The following is a 17417-nucleotide window of genomic DNA, read 5'->3' as shown; positions in this document are numbered from 1 at the left end:
AAGTTCAACATACGCACTAACAGGATCCACCAATCCGAATCGTCTGCCCGAAGACTGTTCACTCAAGCGAAATAACAAGGCGTCAGCAGTCGCAGTCTTCCATTTGTCCATGGCCAGCATCTTGCTAACCGTTTTCGTATCTTCGTCGAACAACCGTCGGTCCGTCGGTGAGCACTTTTCAAGAGAGGATACGGAACAAAGAGGAAATTGATGCCGGACCGACCGCCAGTAGGAACCATTTTCTTCGACTGAACTAAGCCCCCTGTTAAGCTGCGATGCGATGCGAGATCAGCGTCCGCACCGTGCGTCATCAATCCGTAACGTCGTTGTACACCCGAGTTTCGAGCGGCCGCAAAAGCTCTTTCCCGCATCGACGGTGGTAAGAAGTACGGAAAACGGATCAGAAAAAAAAATAACGAAACTGAACGAAAGCTCACCGGTGGGCTGGCGATGGTTGCTAAGAGGCAGAATTTTCGCTCGAATTTTCCGCAGACCACTGCGAGAAGCCGGTGCGAGATGACATGTGATTGTGCTGCTGCAGCCCCGTATTTGCTGATGCTGTACACCGTGGAGAAGGGATTCTGAGCGTGGAGGCTCTGCGAGTGAAGGAATTGTTTATTGCGTCGCGGTGATGCTGTTGAGCCGCGGAGAGCCTTGCGTTGAGTGTTGTTTATATTAGAATCATCAAGTGCTCTTCTCTTCCTTGTTATTTGTTGGAAATTATCATAACCTTTTGTCTGTAAAGTGCGGAAATTGATGTGGAAAGGTGTTTTGGAAGTATGCGAAATTGGCCCGGTTTGATTAGTGGTGGACCGTGAGTGCATCAACTTATTGGGATACTTAAAGTGCGGTTGTAGCCGAGCGTCATGTGAGCGTGCGGAAAAAGAAAATTGGTTGTTTTTCACTTCTAGCATACTGTTTCCATTACCTGCGGATTTTCCTTACGAACACTTCCTTAGCACGCGAATTGTTTGTATGAATTTTCTAAAACAAGTGATAAGTGCGCATTAAAAATATTTGCCCAAGCTTTGGCTGGTGTCCTCCTATGGACCCCATTCTGAAGGATTTCCTCTGTGGGATAATTGTTCCATTCAGTGGTGTACCGGCTCAGCAAAACAAACCACGGAATACGCAGTTTCTCGCCGGAACGTCTGAGACAACAACAGCATTTTGAGACGTACGTATCCGATAGGTTATTTTTAGATTTTCAGCATGCTAAAAATACAGATTCTCGGTTTCCAACAGGAACAACAACAAAAAAAGTGGAATGTTGCCAACAAAAGTTCACGGTTAGAATACAGGCAACGAGCCAGCCTGTAGTAGTCTGTGTCCATTCACTAATGGTTTTCAGAATTCTTTTATGGGTTCCGTTTTCTGTATGAAGTAAAAAAAATTGCTTTAGGAAACATATTTTTGCCTTATAACAACGAAATTTTTCCGCCAAAAATCTAGATCCAAATCCGGTAAACATCAAAACATGTGGCAAGGAAATAGCAACGATACCGGTTTTCCTACAACCTTTTTCTCGGAAACGCCTGTCGTAAATAGCTCCAAATCAAAACGTTCTCTTGTAAATGGCGTTGTGATAGAAATTTCATTGGACTGAGTAGGTAGGTGGTATGAAAGGGTGGTTGGATGGGGCAGTGTCGGGACGCCTGCCCTCCGACTGATTGACTATGCTACCGAAAGGAATGTTATAACGCTGTGCCCAGCGTGTGGGCTAGGTAATAATGGAAGTTTTTTCCTAGTTTGATAGTATAATGAACCCCGGGGTGGTGTTATTAACCACGAGGAAATAAGTATGTATCGTACCGAATGGGATAGATTAAACGTTTCTACCGTTGAACTACGGCGAATGAACTTTGTTGGCTTCAACTAATTGGGATTTAAGTTTTTAATTTAAAACTAATTTTAAATTTACTAACAAAACTAATCACATTTGCCTAGGTTTACTTGTTTTTTCCGGACTACTCTAAACTAAATATGTCTCAGTTGAAACCGAATGAGGCACAGCATAATGAAATAGCAAACAAATGCACACTTGTCACACCAAAGCACTCTTCTATGATTTTGAAGATTAGATGCTTGACAAATAGTGGTATTAGCTAGCTTGCCTGAAATCAGGGATGGTAAAGGCTGTCCCGGAAAGTATGGACGCACTTCGATTTCGCTGTAAATAATTCACAAGTGTTAGATATTCAAATTTTATTCGATATACTGATAATATTAAACTACAACAACAGAATATTATTCTCAACATTTGCTACTTAGCCAATGTAGACTAGCTGGCGCACCTTCTTGCGAACGTTCCTCATAAAATTCCGTACAGACTTCTTGGCGACAAGTTTTGACAGTTTTTTCCAATCTTTTTCGAACTGTTGAATGGTTTCGGCTCCCGAGACATGTTTCCTAAGATGTGCCTTCGTTAATGCCCAAAATTCCTCAATTGGTCGAAGTTGTGGGCAATTTGGTGGATTCATGTCTTTTGGGACGAAAGTGACATTTTTGGTAGTATACCCTCCTACCGTTGATTTCGAGTAGTGGCAAGAAGCAAGATCTGGCCAGAAGATAACAGGATCCTTGTGGCTTCGAATCATGGGTAGAAGTTGTTTTTGTAAACATTCCTTGATGTATATTTCGCTGTTCATTGAAACAGTGGTGATGAAGGGTTTCAAAATCTTACCACAGCTACAAATTGCTTGCCAGACCATAGCTTTCTTACCAAATTTTTTGACTTCAATCGATGTCTCGGACTGGTTTAACACTTGCCCTTTCTCGCACCGTATAATATAGTGGTCCCGGCAAGGATTTGTAATCGAGTTTCACGTAGGTTTCTTCGTCCATGATTATGCAGTTCAAATTTCAAGCAAGAATCGTATTGTACCCACTTTTTTGGCCAGATCCCGAACTGAAATCTTCTTTTTTTGCTCGAACGCCTTCAGTATACGTTTATTCAACTGAGGGTTAGCAGGACCTATTTTTCGGTTTATCCTCAAAAGTGCTATCCTCACCGAACTTCCTGATTGCATTTCGCACGGCTTTTTCATTTACTCCTTCCATTTTTGCTATCTTTTTCATTGACAGTCCGCGTTCTGTGCACCATTTGTACACAATTTTTCGATGTTGTTCTGCTGAAAGTCCGCATTTCGAAACAAACTAATGAAAACGAATAAACAACTGCACAAGTGGTTAGAGAAGAGTGTAAACAGCAGAACGCAACCATAAAAATTGACAGATTCTGAACCATTGCGAAATGGCAGCGGTTTTTGGTTGCGTCCATAATTTCTGGGACAGTCTTTACCCTATAACTCTGCACACCTAGAAAAAAATGTGTAAATTTACGTCTTCTGAAACCGACATATTCGAGCATCAAAAATGACTCATTTTTACAGGTAATCGAACACAAGTTCAATGCATTTCGATAGATTTTCAACTGCAGAAACATGTAAGTTTACACATCTGCTTGAAAAGTGGGGTATGTTTGAGGTACATTTAAATCATTCTTGTGAAATTCAATCATTTTACGAATTACGATCTTCTGAATTGTGTCAAAGATGGATTTACGTCACCTGTAAATTTCATAATTTTTTGCTGTGTGGACCAGAAATCGGGTCAAAATGAACTTCAATTTGTTACATACACACACCTACAGGGTCCGCCTTGTAACTTTTTTTTTAAACATGCAATAAAACACAAACGGTTCATCCGATTTCAAAATTTATTTTTTCATATTAAAGTACAATCCTTCCGGTTAATTGTGGAGTATAATTTTATTTAAATGGCTGCCTCGGCTGGCCTTGCAGTACGCCATACGGTTGGTCCAGGTTTTTAGTACATTTTCGATTGTATGCAGCATTATTTCAGCTATGGCTGCACGAATGTTGTCCTTCAAGGCTTGAATTGTCTCTGGCTTGTCCACGTAACACTTATCTTTGACAGCCCCCTAAAGATAATTGTGTAACGGCGTCAAATCACAGCTCCGAGGCGGACAAACGACATCCGAATTTCGACTGAAAATTCGATCTTCGAAGATTGTGCGCAGAAGATCGATCGTAGCGTTGGCTGTGTGGCACGTAGCGCCGTCTTGTTGGAACCAAATGGTGTCCAAGTCTTCCTTCTTCCAGTAACTGGAAGAACCAATCGCTAATCATGGCGCGGTAGCGCTCGCTATTGACCGTGGCCGATGATGCCGCCAGTCCAAAATCCGCACCAAACCTTCACTCTCTGAGGACGCATCGGCTTCTCCATGATAACGTGCGGGTTTTCCGTCCCCCAGATGCGACAATTTTGCTTATTAACATACCCGCCGAGATGAAAATGTGCCTCATCCGAGAAGATGATTTTTTGGAAAAAATCGGCGTCTTCTTCAAGCGGATCGCAAGCCCAGTTGGCACTATTTTCACGCGTTCCTCAAGCGTAGTTGTGACCATTTTCGTTCAGCGGAAGGATAAAACTAAGTTTCTGTCAAATCAGAAGTGACGTTAAGGTTACCATTGTCGAAATAACCACTGGTTCAAAAAAAAAAGTTAGATGGCGGACCCTGTGTATACACTATACAACAAATCACGGTTTCAGAACCATTTTTTACACAGATAACTCATAAGTCGGTAAGCTATTATTGCTTTCACCAAGACTGGTATGATTAATCCACGGGAAATGCCGCAAGCCTGCAAACTACTGGAAAGTAGTTCTATCGTATATCATACGAGGTCTGTTCAAAAAGTTCCCGGAATTTTTTAATTGCGCGCGTCTGGAGAGTCCGGTGGTCAAAATTTATTTTATTGTGTTGGTACATATGTCCCAAATGTATGGTGAAATTTTCAGTTGTATTCATTGTTTACATTCTGTCTTGTAGCGGCTGGTGTAGACGTGTTTTTTTGAGCTCGGCGATTTTTGTTAGTTTAAACAATGGAATAATTGAAGAGTCAAAGAATTTGTATTAAATTTTGCGTGAAAAATGAAATAAAGTGGAACCAAGTGTGCGAAATGTTACAGAGAGCCTACGGTAAGTCTGCTATGAAAAAAACAAGTGTTTACGAGTGGTATACGCGTTTCCAAGATGGCCGCGAAGACGTTGAAGACGATGAACGCTCCGGTCGACCCAGCACGTCAATAATCGATGAAAATGTGGGAAAAGTGGAAAAAATGATTATAGATGATGTAATGAAGTAATGCGACGTTTGCGTGAAGCAATTCGAAAAAAACGCCGCGATTTATGGAAAAACAATTCATGGGTTTTGCACCACGATAACGCACTTGCTCATTCATCGTTGCTTATTCGTGATTTTTTGGCTAAAAACAAGACTTTAATCATGCCCCAACCTCCTTATTCACCAGATATCGCTCCGTGTGATTTTTTCCTGTTCCCAAAGTTGAAGAGACCCATGAAAGGACAGCGTTTTTCATCGATTGAAGAGATAAAGGCAGAATCGCTGAGAGTGCTACAGAGCATTACAAAAAGTGACTATCAGGGGTATTTCGAAGACTGGAAAAAACGCTGGCATAAGTGTATTATATCTAGGGGGGATTACTTTGAAGGGAACCATATAGATGTCGACGAATAAATAAATATTTTTTTAGAAAAATGAGAATTCCGGGTACTTTTTGAACAGACCTCGTATATCTGAGCTCACAACTCGAGATATTTGTGCTATCACAGTTAGGCTGACTATACTGATGCCATAAATAGGAATTTTGTGTACTGTTTCGCTAGCTTTGACCCATAACCAACCTTCGCCGAGTGATTACTTTGAAAATGTATCAATTTGTTGCAAAAAAGGTTCTACTTATCGGTAGTAACGTAAATTCTCACTATATAATTTAGCTCAGATATAAATTTGTTGGCTTCTGAGCTGACGAAATTTTTGAGCGGTTCAAATCTATACATAGTCAATGCAGGTACACGGCCAACTTTTGCCAGCTTCAGAAGGTGGTTTTGGATGAAACATTTTACTAAGACTTAATTTCGTATGGGTTTGTAAATTTTCTCATCCCCCATGAGCTCGGATCTACGTCATTTGATTCCAAGTATATTTGGTTTCGATCATTTTACTATTTCATATTGTGATTTCAAATATACAAACTGGGACGTCTATGAAGAGGGCTTGGCGACTATATTTTACAGGTACCAACCAACAATTGAACCCCCAATTCACTAGGAAAATGTTGTCGACGAGACAAACTCGCTCATAGTAACAGTTCGGCTGAAAAGTTCGTATCGTTTCTATGAGAGGGCGCCACTAGAATTAAATCCATACCATTTTCAGTTAGTACCAAACTTCAAAAGATACGTGTATAAATTTGACAGCTGTCTGATTATAAGTTTGTGAGATATTGCATTTTGAGTGTAGCTACTTTTGTTATTGTGACAAAAATAAAAAAAAGGAATTTCGGAGTGAAGTGATGGAGCCATGTTTCGTCCATTGTTATATATCGACGAAAAAAATCGGTTTTATTTCGATATAACAGCTCCAAACACTGCTCAGAATCATCAATTCGTTGTTGTTTTTGATCGATTGTGAGCTCACGCGGCACCCATTTTGCACAAAGCTTTCTCATATCCAAATATTCGTGAATAATATGTCCAACACGTTCCTTTGATATCTTTAGGGTGTCAGCTATCTCGATCAACTTCACTTTACGGTCATTGAAAATCATTTTGTGGATTTTTTTCACGTTTTCATCGGTAACAGCCTCTTTTGGACGTCCACTGCGTTCATCGTCTTCGGTGCTCATATGACCAGTACGAAATTTTGCAAACCACTTACGAATTGTTGTTTCGCTCGGTGCAGAGTCTGGATAACACTCATCAAGCCATTTTTGGGTATCGGCGGCACTTTTTTTCATGAAAAAGTAGTGTTTCATCAACACACGAAATTCCTTTTTTTCCATTTTTTTTCACAATAGCAAAAGTAGCTTCACTCAAAATGCAATATCTCACAAACTAATAAACAGACAGCTGTCAAATTTATACACGTATCTTTTTAAGGTTGGTACTAACTGAAAATGGTATGGATTTAATTCTAGTGGCGCCCTCTCATAGAAACGATACGAACTTTTCAGCCGACCTGTTAGCAGCCGAAGAAGAGGCTTGTCCACTTCGAATTGTGCAAGCTACTAGAGCTACTCTTTGGTAAAATGTTGAACTTACTAGACCAAGGAAACAATTAGAAGAGCTTAAAATCACCGATACAGAGATAAATCGGAGGCGTTATCAGAGTGTTCTTCTATCAGTGGTTGAAAAAGCCTTTGTTTCTAGTCTCTACGAGGCTAATAGATTAAATAAACTACTTTCGAAATCGAAGGACTTTTATGTCGTTTTCCTACGAACTTTGAATGGTGAGTACCTGTCTGATGAAGGTGAAGTACTTAACAATCCTTTTAACACTCACATTCCAGTATGTATGAAGCCATCACCAACAGCTATTACTGAAAGTTTTACAGGTGGTTACAATTCTTGTGCACTCGCTTGGACACTTGCTAGTGATGATTGAATCGGTTCAATGGGCAGTTTAGAGTTTAGCTCCGTACAAGTCTCCTGAAAAGGATGGATGGTATGTTTCAAAGAGTAGAGTATTTCAGGAAGGTTTGAAAGAAATTCTTAGTTTCTCGCTAGGATACATTCCAAGAGCTTTGCGGGAAATAACGGTCAAATCAGCAAGAGATATGAAGTGGCAGTCGTTTCCCAAAGTTTGTTAATTTACTGATGAGTTCAGCAAATTGTTATGCCTAATTTCGGTAAAAAGGGGCTTTTATTGTCAGTAAAAACGTGTAGTTAAACTTGGAGCAAAGCAAATCGATTGCTGAATAGCTATAAAAATTTGGTGTTACTGTTCTCATTCGGCAATTTAATATGCTGAACCCGAGAATTAATTTTGGATGTGAATTTCTATTTGCAGCAAGCACTACCACTTAAGTTCAGGACATCGATTCAATGTCAAGCAACCCCATGCTCCTAAGAAGTAAAAGCTATTTCAACTTACTCATTCTACGCCCCGATATCAGCCCTCATCCAATAAAGACACACACTACACCGACATCAGCATGAATATTCTGTTCAGTGCGTTGAGTAATCGCGATATCGGCAGCAGTCTCAGCTAAATTGGGAACGAGCAGGCAAAACTGCCTCGAACCCGGAAAAGCCTAGTAATGATGGTAATGCGACTTTCGTCGCACTGAATTGACCTCAACCGAACGAAACAGCGAAGGGGTGGGTAAGAAATTAGAGGAGAACTACCCCATCCACTATGCTGCATACTTCGAGAAGGGTGACAGCGACGACGATGAAAATAGGATACCCAGCAACGAACTAAATAGGCTAGGCTTTGATCATCGTTCGCCGATTTCATTTGTGCTCTCGATGTTTGCTCTATTTTGTCGATGTTTCGCTAGTGGAATATTGCTTTTAATTTTTTTTTGTCCTCGATATTCTCAAAAGAATGGAATATCCGAAAATTGATGTTTCATTTGACCAAGTTTGCTAGAATTTCAAGTATTGAAATTGGTCGTACTCAAATTGGGAAAGGAATTGTGTATTGTATGTAGACGGAAGGTATCATGTAACAGACCCAAATGCACTAACAAAAGGATGCCCAACGAATTATAAGTACCAAACATGCAACCACCGGAACGAATTTGGAATTAACCTCCACCTTCATAAGGATGCTGAATGAAGCATAGCTTTAGGCGTGTAGACAGATAGTTTCGTCACATCGAGGTAATGCTACTTGTGGGTGGGTTGGGAAGAAACTAGCAATGTTTCTTAATTTTTTCTTATTATTTTTCGAAGCATTTTTGGAATAATATTTCATCCTTCCCAGGGTTGCAAACGGTACTGGAGAATGACACGAAACAGCAGACATTCAAACTGCGCAAATGACAGCAGTCGCCGATTGTACTTCGCCACGACTGCAGGAGATGAAAAATGTCATAGGTCTCATGACATTTTTTCTCGTGAATGTCGCCGTATGCTCTCGTCGATAGCTGTTCTAATCTTTTCAATCTGAGAATGGCTAGTCACAATAAACAGTAGCTCCTTTCAAATTCAACAACTTTCGAGAGGCAGTCGCCAACAAGGCTTAACTTTAAAATTCGTTTTATGTCGATTCTCATGAGGTGTAGGGGGACATGCACAAGAAAGTCTTGCTTCCCAATGCAGATGTTTTTTTTTTGTGTATCCTTACGTGTTTTGTTTCTCTGCACTCCCGTTGGAAGGAAGCGGTTCAGTGAGAAAAGCAAAGTAAATGCTTTGACTTCCAGAATTTGGATGCACTTTTTCGATCAAACAATTGAAGCCCGTTTAGCATGAACAAGAATTGTAGAAGTAATAGGAGCGCAAAACTTATTCTCTCTGCTGTAAGATTTCTTGCCTTTGCGTCATATTAGAAAGGCAAAAGCTGCGCTCCTGATACTTCGTGTATGAAATTTATGTAAATAATTGTAATATTTTCGAAACATCTGCATGAACAAGCTTTGTGATTGAATTTTTTTAAAACTGAAATTGAACCGATAATAAAAACACCGCCGTTCGCATTAAATTTATCGCCACAGATCAATCACAGCGGATATAACAGTCCCGTTATGAAAATGTCATGACATTTTGAGCTCGTGACATTCTCGAAACCCGTGACCAAAAATGAACAAAGCAGCTACTTATCCAGTATGTACCTACACTACCACAAAGCGAACGCTGTGGCTTTGACTGATGTGAGAGAGTGCGACAAAATTAACTGCTCTCAATATTGCTGTCGTGTGTCGTGGCTCGCATGATTGCGCCAAGCTCTCGTGTCATTGCGAGTTGGCTACTGTTGAACGTAGCAGCTGCGCATATCGTTGGCAGTGACTGTCTTATGCTTGGCAACAGTATAAAAAAATGTCAAATTTTCGCACCCCTGATCCTTCCAACTGAGCGACTTTTCATCTTTTTTCTTCCGCGACAACATTGATGTCCACACGCGAGCTAAATATTTTGTTGGTGAGCTAACTTTTAAACTTTGGAAACGGATTATAGTCCGAGAGAGCCAAATAAGACAAATGAGGAGATTGGGGAAGCAATCGGTGCCCCAAGTCGTTGATTTTAGTCTTGGCTGTGATGCTCTTGTGAGTTGGACATTCGTCTTGTGAACACCGATTTCTTTTTTTGCTTCATGTGTGACCGTTTCTCTACGATTTCGATCACTAATTAAGTAGTGTATCGAAAAGTAGTTAGCAACATTGATTATTGAATAAAAAAGCGAAAAAACATATTTTGACATCAGTTTTCGATATATTGTAGAAAAATTACATTTTTATACATTTCACTGATTATACTGAAGAAAATCCTAGTTTCTGTGAAACGCTCGCACTTTGGACTTGACATTCTTCATTAAATTCTGCACAGCTACTTTTGTGACTTTCCTGGTGGCAGCTGTCTAGTTTTTTTTTAGATCCTGCATGTTTTGGGACACTGTACCTTCTTTCCTAAAGTGCCGCTTGACAATTGCCCAATACCTTTCAATTGGCCGAAGATAAGGGCAGTTCGGTGGGTTTATGTCCTTTTCCACGAATTATACGTTATTTTTTGACAACCACTGTAGAACGGAGTTGACGTAGTGGACTGAAGCCAAATCCGACCAGAAGAGAGGAGGAGCCTTATGCTTTCTGTACAGTGGCAGAATTCTCTTCTTCAAACATTCTTCCTCGTACACCTTGGCGTTAATTGTGCCCTTCGTGAAGAAAATCGACGATCGCGAACCACAGGTACAAATTGCTTGCCAGACCAACACCTTCTGCCCAAACTTTTCCATCGCCACCGTGGTGTCAGCGTCGTTCAGGGCCTGGTACACCGATTTCGTATAATATTGCGGTCCGGACAGCGCTCTAGAGTCTTCCTTGGCGTAGGTTTCGTCGTCGATCAGGATGCATCCGTCTGTAGAATCCGGTTATACAGTTTTCGCGCTCTTGTTTTGGCCTGAACTTGCTGTAACAGGGACTTTTTCGGCACCTTCTGTTTCTTGTACGTTTTCCGGGAGTTCTGAACTTTGATCCGTTGAATCATCCCGTTCAATTATATATGATTGAAATTTTGATTAGTAGTGAGCAGTGTTCTATTTTGTCTGCTAAAAATCTCCGCCATACCGGATTTCCCTGCCATAGACGACGGTTTTGAAGGAGTAAGCGATATATCAAAGGGAAAGCATCGCTCTGATTGATCAATCGATGCAAAAGCGAAGCACGCGAATCTATAAATAGAAGCGGAATTACGGCTAACGTTTCAGTCCTATGCGAAACATGCTAGAGGTAGGTTGCTGCTAGACAGCAAGAAGAAAAGTGCCCTAAAGCGATTTAAAGCTTTCATTGGTATGCTCTGATCTTGTGTCATGCAAGCTCGGATGAAATTCTATGGTATGTCGTTTCGCCTGAGACATTGACAACTACCACAGGATAAATTTTGAGTGCTTAAGATTAATTTCTAATTTATATTAGATGATCTCGACGCTAAAAACGCTAAAAAAACTGCTTGCATAAAAAACTTGAACACAAGCTTGGGGAAGAGAAGCTTAAATATCGAAATCGCAAGTATGTACAAAGATATAATTGCATACATTTGGGATATTGGTGTAATTTCGTCGGCTATAAAGCAAATACAAATAAAGACAAACTATGTTCGGTGTTGGTTCCTAACCGAGATCAATCTAAGCAGACTCTCATGCAAATGCGGATTCAAAAGTGTGACGATTGATTTAACTATTTGGTTGTAGATCATTAGAAATTTTGCTTGCCTTGTTCCACATCAATGTCTTGAATAATAATATGGGGCTGATCCTTGTAGTTTTTAGCTTTTTTTATAAATATAAAAAAATAGGTATAGAATTCGCTCAAACTTTAGAAAAATTTTCCGAGGCCCGGAGGGCCCTAATGTAATATACCAATCGATTCAGCTCGACGAACTGAACAAATGTCCGCGTGTGTGTGTATGTGTGTGTGTCTGTATGTGTGTGCAGTATACTTTTTATGAAATTTTGCCTCGGATCGATTTTAGCACGGTTCGTTTTTGGCAACATAATCGTTCGAATATTACATATGTAAACCAGATGATGGCAGCATTTTCGAATTGGAAGCAATTCCATAATTATATTGTTCTAAACTACTTACAGCAATAAACACTGGAAAAGCATAACACCCATAAACCATTCGAATCAGTTCGTCGAGATCAGCAAATGCATGTGTGATAAATAATTTCACTCAATTTTCTCGGAGATGACTCAACCGTGTTCTACAAACTCTGATTCATATGAAAAGTCGTATCCTCCCAAACAAGGTTCCTGAATTACGTTTGGATCCGAATTCTGGTTCCGGAACTACACGATGATATGTGAAACGAAATTGAAATAGTGTTACTCATTTTTCTCGTAGATGGCTTAACCGATGTAAGATTCAAATGAAATCTAGGAACCATAAAAGATTAAAATGAAAGGTCTTAAGATCCTATAAAAATCATGTAAAAATTCCGGCTTAGGGGATACAGGGTGGTTAGTAGAAAAATGTCAGTTTCACATATATTTATCAGGTTTATCGGGTTTGTAGATTTAGATAGTCGATAACCAAATAAACTTATTTCAGTTTTAGCGGTATTCAGTTTTCGATTCGGAAGGTACCCAAAAATTTAATTCGCACTACGATTTCTCAAAGATGTCAACACTGATTTTCAAACAGTTTGTATCAAATGTAAACTATACAGCTCCTGAGGTGGATTTAACTGATTTCGGCTACACCGATTTTAGAATTCCGGTTCCAGTATCGACTCGTTTCTCAAAGCTCAATCGTTTTCTCAAAAAAGGCCAAATCGAATTTCAAAAACTTTAATTCAAATTAAAGGATAAATTATCCCATACAAAATTAATAAATTTTATCCGATTCTAGAATTACAGGGTGATGAGTTTTTAAAATTCATAGCGATATAGAAGATGACAATCCAAAAAAGCTTCAAAGTTGGACTCCAAACTATTGCAATTTTTTCGTCATATTAATTTATGGCCATACGAATAGTTTTCGGTTATGCTGGTTCCTGTTCTGGTAGTACCGTGAATAACCGTAAACTCTAAAGCGAAACTTACTGCGACATCTCATGGAATGTTCAATCGATTGTCACACGTTTAGATTCACTTTCGATCCGATTTGCAGTTTCGACATTACAGAGTAATGAGTGATTAAAATATTAAATTGCCACTTAAAATGACGGTCATTAAAATAATGACACAAGAACTAAAACACCGAAGAATATTCATGCAAGAAACACATGCGGATGATAAAAAATGGTATCATCTCACTGCTAGGTGGATTAAGCACGTTTTTAATATAACAATATATTTTTCATTTATTCTTGTAATATTAATTTATCTTGATACCATCATTTTGCGTTTTATAGTACCATTGGTACTATCATTGAAAGTACCATCTATTCTTGGGTTACACCGAAGTTTATTCAGTATCTATTAGTCACTTACTGAAAACAAAAGAAAATAATAATTTTCGAATTATGTTTCAGCCAATCGTTAAGCTGCAGTAAGTTACAGAAAAACATTTTTTAAGGGTTGTTTGTTTTATAACATCTTTTCAATCGAAAGTCAATCATTGAATTGGAACTTCAATTGTCTCTATGAAACGATAAACAAGTTCTTTATGTATAGAAGGTTACGACAAGCAAGAGCATTGCGAATCGTCAAGTTGGAAAGTCTTCCTTGGGTAGGCAATGAATTTAGCAATTGAAACCTGACATCACACTACTTGACATATGTCCAAACGAGAAGATCAATATCGCAATAACCTTCGCCCCAAGCACAATGATTACTTCAGGAAAACTTGCAAGTGTCGCGATATAGTTGAAAGCAATGAGTCGTTCGTCAAATTCTCCCTTAATTGCACCAATCTTGGCTAAATTATTTATGCTCTCACTGCCTGGAATAAAACGATGAGCTGGAAAGCAAAAATATAAATGAACTGATGATTGATTAATAAAATCAGTGAATCAAAGTATTCAATATATTGAACTATGCCCCTGACAACAAGATTCTGACAAAACTTTTGGTACCACCCGGTGGAAACATTAGTTTCAATATATAGTACTTGATTCGATCATCGCCCCGGTTGGCGGTTCAATGCATAGGGCGCTGATTTCTTAGTGTCAACAGGATCGTAGCACCAGCCTTTCAATGGTTCTGTACGCTATGAGTTGGCTTCGAAGTTTGTTGAAACAGAAAGTCAAATTCTACAAAAGAAATATAAATACAAAGCTATGCATTCGATAATTCTTCATCAATTATTAGATGGCTCCAAATTAGCCCCCAAACTTGATACCTTGTTATCCTAGGTATCAACGGAAAGTAAAATTTTTGATAAAATTCTTGGCGGTCTAATATTTTCAGCGGTCAAGGATGTTACTTTTCATCATACATAGTAAAACCGTTTAAAATAGTACAGCCAAGAACAGTTAGAATTGATTCAGAACGATGAAAACCCTATCCAGTCATCATATTTATACCAGTAAAAAAGTGGGTACTTGTCATGACAATACCCGTCCGTGAACTTCTTATCTGATCACATTGCGTCGTCATGTAAAACATCTGTAGCATTTTTATCGAATGATAAATCTGATGTTCCAATTCTAGCGGCTGGAAACGTGACAACATGCAACTACGACATGTATTTTTGGATATTACTTCACTTTAGGTGTGTCTACTAAATTTGAAGTTTTCTACCTCTACCTGGAACATAAGCGAATGTCAACCGAAATTTCCTTGCGATTTGAATAATTTTCAATCAATTTGATTAGATTAAGTTTACCTAATAGATGAGATTGACATTCAAATGTAAGATGAGATGTATTAAATTCTTCCCTGGAGGATTGTGTCAACATTTGTAATCGTTTGTCGTTACATTTTGCTTTAAAACTAAGGCATGTATTATAACCACAACTTTCGTTTGATTACTTAAAATTTTCCAGTGGACTCATTCGGAGTGCATAGTGGCACACTTTTCATGTATTGCTGTTGAGTGCATTGGGCAGAGCTGAATTGAACCATGATTGATTGCACATCGAAAATACATTATAAAAGCGAATAACGAAGGCTGAATTCAGTCAGTGCTGATTTGACTTTCTTATGGAAGTCAAGCTGTTTATTTCTAAATATTAAGATGCAAAAAGTGATGAGTAAGCGAACGCGAACGATCGAAAAATTCGATTCCTATTACTACTATACTTACTTTCTTTTAGGATTGTGGATTCTGGCAGCCCTTGCCATATGCATAAACTATTTTGTCATAGGAGAGGATACAAATCCCTGCAAAGGAAATTCAGGAATTAACAATGTTGCCGATCCGGACAATTGCGCTCGATACTTTTTGTGCATCGATGAAACAGCCTTCAGTATGCAATGCAGTGAAGGTATGATTTTCGACGTGATCACCCAAGGCTGCAATAACGAAACGATCTCGGTGTGTGTTATTGATGTTCCAACTCCAGGCACACCCGAACCGGAATAACAAATTTTTAACAGCAAGTAATATTCATAGCTAATTCTGAGAGGATATAACTATGACATCGCTAATGATTAAAAAAATATCCTACAAAGAGAGTTACAGTTCTGATAGAATTCTCTTTTGCTGCGCTGAACAGATAACAATTTTATATACATCACACTATAGAAAAGATCAACACAAGAAAACATATCTATAATTATAACAAAACTATCAGTTTAACAATGTTGATAATATATGGTATGGATGAAAAGCAATTATTGACTCAATTCTATTTTAAAATAATGTGACTTTTAGTAATAGATAATAACAGAGGATATATTAAACCGAGATCACTGAATGCAACTAAGTGCCCTGGGTTAGAGATGCTGGAATAAGCTTTTCTGCCTTTCTCATATAGAAAGGCTATACAATCACTGTGAAAACCGACTTTTGAACCGATGCCCGGAGGGATGTGTTTATGTGACAAAAGATGTCACTCAATTTTCTCAGAGATGGCGTGGCCGATTTTCACAAACTTAGATTTAAACGAAAGCTCTTAGCCATAGATTGCTATTGAATTTTATTCCGTTCCGACTTCCAGATCCTGAATTACAAGACAATATGTGCAACTCTATGAGAAAATGCGCATTCAATTTTCTCGGAAATTTCTTAACCGATTTTTTCAAATTTAAATGAAAATGAAAGGTCTTTGTTGTGGCAGAATCTAAGGACAGCCCTCCAACGAACGCGAGAACATCCAATACCATCATAAATCATCGGGCTATCTTATTATCAAGTTGAATTCGATTGTTTCATTTCTGTAGCCATTGTATTTTCCTATAATGAACTGTTATAAAAGGGTATGGGAAATTGAAATCGAGTTAGTATTAAAAGGGTATTCCATCAAGAAGCGCACCCGCTTTATTCGTTCCGAAACACGCATTTTAGTCACTGATCATCACGTTATCATATGGTCCTTCGAGCCGGATCGCGAAGTTTTGTCGCGAATCGTAATCAGACGATCAGTTCGCGTTGCATGTCGTCGCACTCGCCGCGTTTTTCTGTAAATTTGGCCCTCAGTGAATCCAATTCAGCCAATCCGTGGCGCAGTGATTAGGCAGTTAACACTGTGAGAACAAAAGTGATCCAGTGGACAAAAGTGCGCAAATAATAGTGAGATGGATAAACTAATCCGTGAGCGAAGGTCCCTTGAGCCGCGACTCAAACGCGTGACCGATGTTGTGTTAAAATTCAAGTCCGAAGCGGCAGAAGAAATCGATGTACAAACAGAATTTGACGCGCTTAATGATATTTGGGCTGCCTATTGTTCGGTGTATAAAAGAATATTAGATGCTAGTGTGGACAATGAGATGTGTGAAGATGCCACCGAGCAATTGTGTCGATTTGAAGAAGCATACATCACTCTGAAAAATCGTCTATTAAAAATCATAAAGGAAATTAAAATGCGCGATAGCACAGCAGAAGCTCATTCCTCCTCACAAAATGACGCTATAAATCAACTGGCTCAACAACAGGTTGAATTTCTTCGTCTTATGTCGTCTAGAATAAATCCAGTTTCCGGTGAAAATATCGTAGTGTCTGAAGCTGCTCCCGCGCAAATTCCACTATCTGACCTCAAGCTCCCTCGAATGAATTTGCCTGTTTTTAGCGGAAACTTTCTAGAGTGGCAATCCTTTATTGATCTGTTTCAAAGCATGGTTGACCAAAACCCATTTTTTTTTTATTCAAGAATATAATGTTTAAGGCACACTGCTTAAGCTCTAAGATGCCAAGGGCTTTTACTAATTTAAAATTTACGACTAACTTAAAACTAGGGTTGTATTATTAAGTAATGTCATATTTGGGTCGCAGTGGTTGACTTTGGCAGATCCAGCCTTCATGTGGTGATCGGCCGGTGAATT

General features: G+C 39.1%; 1 protein-coding gene across 1 annotated transcript in view; it reads left to right on the top strand.

Moving 5' to 3' along the window:
- Positions 1-487: 487 nt before the first annotated feature.
- Positions 488-17417, top strand: part of LOC131431455 (dual specificity protein phosphatase 3) — a 127994-nt gene continuing 111064 nt past the window's right edge. Inside the window, exon 1 of the mRNA XM_058597182.1 lies at positions 488-1177. The gene's annotated coding sequence lies outside the window, so the exon portion shown is untranslated. The remainder of the gene's footprint in view (positions 1178-17417) is intronic.

This window comes from Malaya genurostris, chromosome 2, assembly GCF_030247185.1.
Source record: "Malaya genurostris strain Urasoe2022 chromosome 2, Malgen_1.1, whole genome shotgun sequence".
Taxonomy (NCBI): Eukaryota; Metazoa; Arthropoda; class Insecta; order Diptera; family Culicidae; genus Malaya; species Malaya genurostris.
Note: the sequence above shows the minus strand (reverse complement) of the source record. Positions and strands in the feature narration are given on the sequence as shown.